The following is a 7387-nucleotide window of genomic DNA, read 5'->3' on the forward strand; positions in this document are numbered from 1 at the left end:
GGTTTTATAAATATATTAGAAATAAGAGAAAGATGAAGGAAAATGTACATTCATTACTTAGCAGGGAAGGAGACCTAATAACTGATGCCATCAAGGCAGCTGAGGTGTTTTATACCTGTTTTGCTTCAGTCTTCAATAAAAAAGTTAATTATGGCCTGATGCTTAACACAATTAGTATTAACAACAAGGGGGAAGGAACACAAGCCAGAATAGGGGGAAAAAACAGGTTAAAGAATATTTAGGTAAGTTAGATCAGTGGTTTTCAAACTTGTTAGACTATGTTATTTGGAGCAACCTGTGGCAGGGGGTCTCAGGACAAATTTTTTGGTTACCTTGGAGTGCGGCCACCAACTCTAGCTGGTGGCCGTGCTCTCCCTTTTTCCTAAAATACTTAATTTGCTTTAGGAAAATCAAATAAATATGCACATGCACATCCAAATCATTGTAATGTATTTATTGCTAGCTAGTAAGCAGGGGAAGCTCCAGGCACCACCGCAGCAAGCACGTGCCTGGGGCGGCAAGCCAGGCGAGGGGGGTGGGAACGGCGTGCCAGTGATGGCTGCAGTCCGGGAGCCTTCGACAGCATTTCTGTGGAAGGTAAGCCGGTCCCGAGGCTTTGGCGGCAATTCAGCGGTGGGTACGCCAAAGGCGCAGAACTGCCACCGAAGGCTCCCTGACTGCTGTGCTTGGAGTGGCAGAAAACATAGAGTCACCCCTGCTAGTAAGTCTGTTGTGAAAAGTGATATTAACAAACATACAAGTATCACTTTTCAAAGCAGAGTTCTCAGCTCTGGCAAGCCTGGGAACAAATTAAGCCCTGTGGGGAGGGCCAGTGAAGATGGAGTGTTGGGCTGGGGGAGGCAGCGAGAGCTGGAGCCTGAAGCCCTGTGACCAGAGCCCAAAGTCTCATAGCTGGAGAATGGGGTCTAAGGATGCACCCCGAAGCCATGTGGCTGGACCATGGGGCCTGCCACCACACAGCCAGTGCCCAGAGCTGGAGCCCAAAGCCAGAGCCTGCTTCCCTGCCACTCCCAAGCTGAAGGCCAAAGCCTGAGCCCCACAGCCTTAGGAAGGTGGGGAAACTCACCAGCTACCTGCTCCTACAGTGTTGTGCCCCAGGTGACTCCAGAGGGGGGCAGGGCCCAACCCCTGCTGGTGGCCCCAGCAACAAACACTAAGGCAGGGCATCCAGGGGAAAGGGAGAGGGGGGCGCTACTTTGCCCTCCCCACCCCTCCCAATCACAGCCCAGGAGCATGTGGCCTCAAGAAAAGGCCCCCGTGGCTGCATTTGAGAAACACTGGTCTATGGTATACCTGTCTCAGAAGGGGGTATCTCATAACATACCTATGAAAACAGAAAAAAAGGTCTGCAAGGGATAACATGATGCAACACAGTGCACAAGCCCTGGTGTGTGTTGTCCCTGATACAATTATTACTATTATAATGAACAATTTTATTATGTATACTCATAGCGTTAACCTCGCACAGCAAAAAGGAAACATACACCAATGTAGCTGCAGTTTTAACTGAAAGGATATTAAATGTTGATTAGATTGCCAAATCTTACTAAATAAAATGCATTGTCTGCCTTTACAGGGCTTTTCTCGCATACCCTTAGGGGTACACATACTCCAGTTTGAAAACCACTGAGTTAGATGTATTTAAGACACTGAGGTAATTTATGAAATTAGCTGAAGCAATCTCAGAACTGTTTGCAGTTATCTTTGAGAAGACATGGAGGACGTGTTACATTCTAGGGGACTGCAGAAGGGCAAACGTAGTAGCCATCTTTAAAAGGGGGAACAAAGAGGGATCAGGGATTTACAGACCAGTCAGCCTATCTTCGATACCTGGAAAGATACTGGGGCAAATTATTAAACAATCAATTTGTAAACTTCTAGAGAATAATAGAGTAATAAGTAATAGCCAACATGAGTTTGTCTAAAATAAATCATGTCAAACAACCCAAGTTCCTTCTTTGACAGAATTACTGGTCTACTGGATGAGGGGAAGCTATAGATATGATATATCTTGATTTTAGGCTTTTAACACAGTCCCATATGACAGTCTCATAAGTGAACTAAGGAAATGTGGTCTAGATTAAATAACTATAAGGTGGGTGCACACTGGTTGAAAGACCGTAGTCAAAAAGTACTTAATGATTTGCTGTCAAATTGGGAGGACATATCTAATGGGGTCCCCCAGGAGTCAGTCTAGGGTCTAGTACTATTCAGTATTTTCACTACTAAATTGGATAATGGAGTGGAATGTATGCTTATAAAATTTGTGGGTGACAGTAAGATGGGAGTAGTTGCAAGCACTTTGGAGGATAGTGGGGTTAGACTTCAAAATAACCTTGACAAAATTGGAGATTGGTCTGAAATCAATAAGATGAAATTTAATATAGGCAAGTGTAAAGTACTATACATAGGAAGAAAAAAGCCAAATGCACAAATACAAAATGGGGAACAACTGGGTAGGCAGTAGTACTGGTGCAAAGCATCTGGAAATTACAGTGGATCACAAATTAAATATGAGTCAATGACACACATTTGCAGGTGAATATCATTCTGGGATGTATTAACAGGAGTGTCCTATGTGATATCAGACACATAGATGAACATGATTTGTTGGGGAAGAGTCAACATGGTTTTTGTAAGGGGAAATCATACTTCACCAATTTATTATAATTCTTTGCGGGAATCAATAAACGTGGACAGGGGTGATCCAGTGGATGTAGTGTACTTAGACTTTCAGAAAGCCTTTGACAAGGTCCCACATCAAAGGCTCTTAAGCAAAGTAAGCAGTCATGGGCTAAAAGGGAAGGTTGTCTCATGGATCAGTAACTGGTTAAAAGACAGGAAACAAGGGGTAGGAATAAATGGTCAGTTTTCAGAATGGAGAGAAGTAAATAATGGTGTCCCGCAGGGATCTGTATTGAGACCAGTCCTACTCAACATATTCATACATGATCTGGAAAAAGGGGTAAACAGTGAGGTGGCAACATTTGCAGATGATACAAAAATCACTCAAGATAGTTCAGTCCAAAGCTGACTGCGAAGAATTACAAAGGGATCTCACAAAATGGGGTGACTGAGGAACAAAAGGGCAGAGGAAATTCAATGTTGATATAATCAAAGTAATGCACACTGGAAAACATAATCCCACTACACATACAAGTAGGTGTTCTCTCTCTCTCAAGAAAGAGATCTTGTCATCACTGTGGATAGTTCTCTGAATACAGCTGCTCAATGTGCAGTGGCTGTCAAAACAAGCTAATTGAATATTAGGAACCATTAAGAAAGGGACAGATAATAAGACAGAAAATATCGTAATGCCTCTATATAAATCCACGATACAGCCCCACCTTGACTACTGCAGTTCTGGTTGCCCCATCTTAAAAATATAATAATATATTTGAACTGGAAAAGGGACACAGAAGCACAATAAAATGGTTAAGGATGTGGAACAGGAGAGATTAAAAAGACTGGGACTTTTCAGCTTGGAAAAGATGACTAAGAGAGCTATGACAGAGGTCCATAAAATCATGACTGGTGTGGAGAACGTCAGTAAGGAAGTGTTATTTACTCCTTCACAAACACAAGAACTAGGGGGTCATCCACTGAAATTAATAGGCAGCAGGTTTAACACAACAAAAGGAAGTATTTTTTCACACAACGCACAGTTAACCTGTGGAATAACTTGGTAGAGGATGTTGTGAAGGCCAAAACTATAACAGGGTTCAAAATAGAACTATATAAGCTTATGGAGGAATAGGTTCATCAATGGCTATTAGCCAGAACGGGCAAGGATGGTGTCCCTAGCATGTTTGCCAGAAGTTGGGAATGGGTGACGGGATGGATCACTTGATGATTACCTGTTCTGTTGATTCCCTCTGGGGCACCTGGCATTGGCCACAGTCAGAAGACAGGATACTGGGCTAGATGGACCATTGGTCTCACCCATTATGGCTGTTCTTATGTTCTTAAATGAGGCTTTTAGGGATTAGCTGAATAAGGGCCCATTCCTGCATCATTGAATGGAATGGGAGATTTCAGTGAATTTTGGAATCAGGCCCTTAAAGCTTTAACCAGGCAGGTTTTAAATAGTTGTAGGTATGTGTTTATGGGTTTAAGTGCATTAAAAATAGCAATTTTTTTTAGCTTCTGATTTTGGAAACCTTCATTGCTGTTAATAGCTGGAGAAACAGTGCTGAGAGTGTTGTCTGGGTTGAAAAGATTTAGCAACAGTATCTTAGTTAGTCTGGCTTTACTTCTGTTCAGGCCCTGCTGATTTTGCTTGGGGTTGGGGGTGGATAATTAGAGCCATTTCCTAGTAATTAGCCAACATGTTGCCCTCACCGCACAGGCAGGCATTGCTGTGATTGGCATGGCAGTAGGCGAGTGTATTACTAGTATGTATGTTTTATAAAGCAGTCTACCCTTGGGATCCCAGCTCCTGGTGACCTGCACAAACATGAATAAGAGACAGTCCTTGCCAGAAGAGCTTACAATCCAAAGAAAGAAGACAGATAAAGGTTGGGAGAAAATAAGTTCTAGTATCCCCACTGTACAGATGACAACTGGGGCATGGTTGGGAGTTAGGTGCATAAATGGCTTTAAAAATCTGGCCCTAACTAACTTGCCCAAGTTCACACACAGCCTGTGGCCAAGCTAGGAATTGACCCCAGCTCCCCAGTCTAGTGCCTTAAGACAAAGCCATCCCTCTTCTCTGTTTCCTGCTCTTAGGGAGGCTGTTGTCAATACTGTTAGATGTTAATGAACTTTTAGTTTTTATGTATTGAAGTTTTAGACTTAGCTGCCTTAGTCTCTCTCACCAACAGAAGTTGGTCCAGTAAAAGATATTACTTCACTCACCTTGTGTGTCTGATTTTTTAAGAGAAAGTTTGGCAATTTTTTGGTACTTTTATATTTACCCTGCCACTTTTCCTCCCTCCCGCTGAAGCTGAGGTGATCGCTCTTTACCCTGAAGCTTCAGGGATTGCAGTGGCAAGATCAGATGACCAGCTTGCCTAGAGGTAGCTCATGGCCTTATGGTTTCTGCTGAACTAGTCATCCCAGAGGTGGCCTGGCTATGGCCTCAGTCACCCCCTCGTGCTCCAGCTGCTCTCCCAGTGGTTCTGTCACTACAGAGGAGTAAGGTAGGGGGACCTGGCCTACCTGCTCCACCAGATCCCAACCCATTGCCAGGGAGAGATTCATGAAGTGTCTAGCCCAGTTACTGAGCTACCCCAACTTATGTTTTCCTCTAGATCACTTCCTGCCAGTCCAAGTGCCTCAGTTTGGGGCATGGTTGCTGGCTTAGCAGCCTGTCCTCTGTCTTTCAGTGCCTTGTTCAGTCAATCTCTTTCAGTGCTTTCAATTCCCAAAGACCGGGTCAGGGAAATCCCAGTCACTGCTGCTAGAGCAGCCCTCACAAAGCTGCTGCAACTTCAGGCACAGCTCCTGGCATGAGTCACGCTCCCTGATGCCGCATGCAGCTCTTTTCCTGGGCTACTGGTGTCTTTTTAAACTGTTTCTCCACTGGGAATGTGCCCTGTTCCTGTTGAGGGACAGGGCCTCCCTAGCCCAGTATTGTTCTACTCCCAGCACTGGTTGTGTGGAGCCTGTAGACCCCATTACACGGACCAAGCTTTGTGAATGATATGACAACCATTTGGGGATATCCATTGTGGTATAATGTAGCCACACAATGGAAAGACTGTACCTATGCTGGAAAGGAGGCTGTTTGCCAACAGCACTGAGGCATTTGCCACTTTGTACTTTATTTTGGGTACAGAACATTACAGAGCAAATCCCCAAGTGCTCTCTCTTTCTTAGTTACATCATACAACATCCAGCACCTATATTATCCATGTGACACTGCAGCTGAATGAGACTAAACACATTCTAACTAAGGATAGGTCTACACAGCCAACGGTAACCGTGGTTAATGTGGCTGTGTAGTCGCACCTCCTGTGCTGGGAGAGAGCTCTCCCAGAGTTTTAATAAAACCAACTCCGCGAGGGGAATAGCTACCAGTGCTGGGAGCGGGGCTGATTTACCCGTTTCCTTGAGATCAGCATCAGGCCCAATAGCCGTCACTGTTAGAGAAAGAGAAAAAGGTGTTTGGGAAACAATCCAAAAGTTTTCTTCTTTGAAGACTTAGGACCAGAGCCTCAGCTGGTATAAATTGGTGTAGCTCCACTGACTTTAATTTACATCAGCTGAGCATCTGGTCCCTAGTTTAACATGCAGCATAATTCAGATGAAGCTATATACAAGGTGATCTCTGCAACAAAACAAACAAAAAATACAGAAATCTTAACAAGCCCACTTTGCAGCATGGATTGAGGAGACTAAGATGTGGCATATGATTGTAAATGGTAAATTGAACAAATTTATTGAATGCTATCTCTTTGTCCAAAGGCATCAGTAGAATCCAATCCCTTAAACAGTGACAAATGAAAGAAAATTATCCTAGTTATTGGAATTTGCATCTCACGAGGCCAGAGCAGATCTGGCACTTGATGGGTGCTATGGCATCATGCTACTGTAGTATTGTATGGGAGTGTTCTCATGAATGGGGAAGCAAGGTAGAATGACAGCCTATGTGCTACCTGGAAAAAGGAGGACTTTATTTAAATACCTGCTGCAGACACGCTGGAACCAATTCGCCACTGCCTTGCCCAGTTGGTGCTTTTTTACACCTATGCAAAGTAGGTGCAGAAGGGCAGCCTTTTACACCCACCTTGAAAAGCTAAGTATGGAGATGTAAAAAGGCTGAGCGCGCTAAGGAGTAAATTGTTGTTCCTGAAACGACAGATCTTAAATACTTGGCTCATATATCAACTATCATTGCAGCACTCAAAGATAGGAAAACATAGCTGTCCTGGGCTTTTGTAGCTGCTAGCAAAAAATGGAAACACAAGGTATGTTTACACTGCACATTCCTTATGGCAGCATGTAGAGGACATACACTACATTCTCTCCCAGCATGGGTATAATCAGCAGAGGCACTTAGGTGAGTAAAGATATGCCTGAATCCTGTGGGTATGTACCCTATGTGACTCTCTACACACTCAAGTGGTGCCTCCTCTTCTACACTTATTTTTATCAGCGTAGGGCCCAACTGCCTCCCTGCTGCCAGAGCCTTTCCCCAGTGCAGGGAAGCTCCCAGCAGTGGATAAAGGCTCCAGCAGCTCCTTGCTAGCCAAGCCTTTCCCTGTCACAGGGAGCTGCCTGAGATTTTCCCAGCTGCCGCCTCTCTGACAGGTGTAGCTACACAGCACAGCATACACAGTGGTGTCCCACAATGGACATAGCCTGCTTTTCACTGCGGCATGTAGCCATGCACACCCTACGCAATGCTGACAATGCTGTGCAG

This window comes from Gopherus flavomarginatus, chromosome 10 (genome assembly GCF_025201925.1).
Source record: "Gopherus flavomarginatus isolate rGopFla2 chromosome 10, rGopFla2.mat.asm, whole genome shotgun sequence".
NCBI lineage: Eukaryota > Metazoa > Chordata > Testudines > Testudinidae > Gopherus > Gopherus flavomarginatus.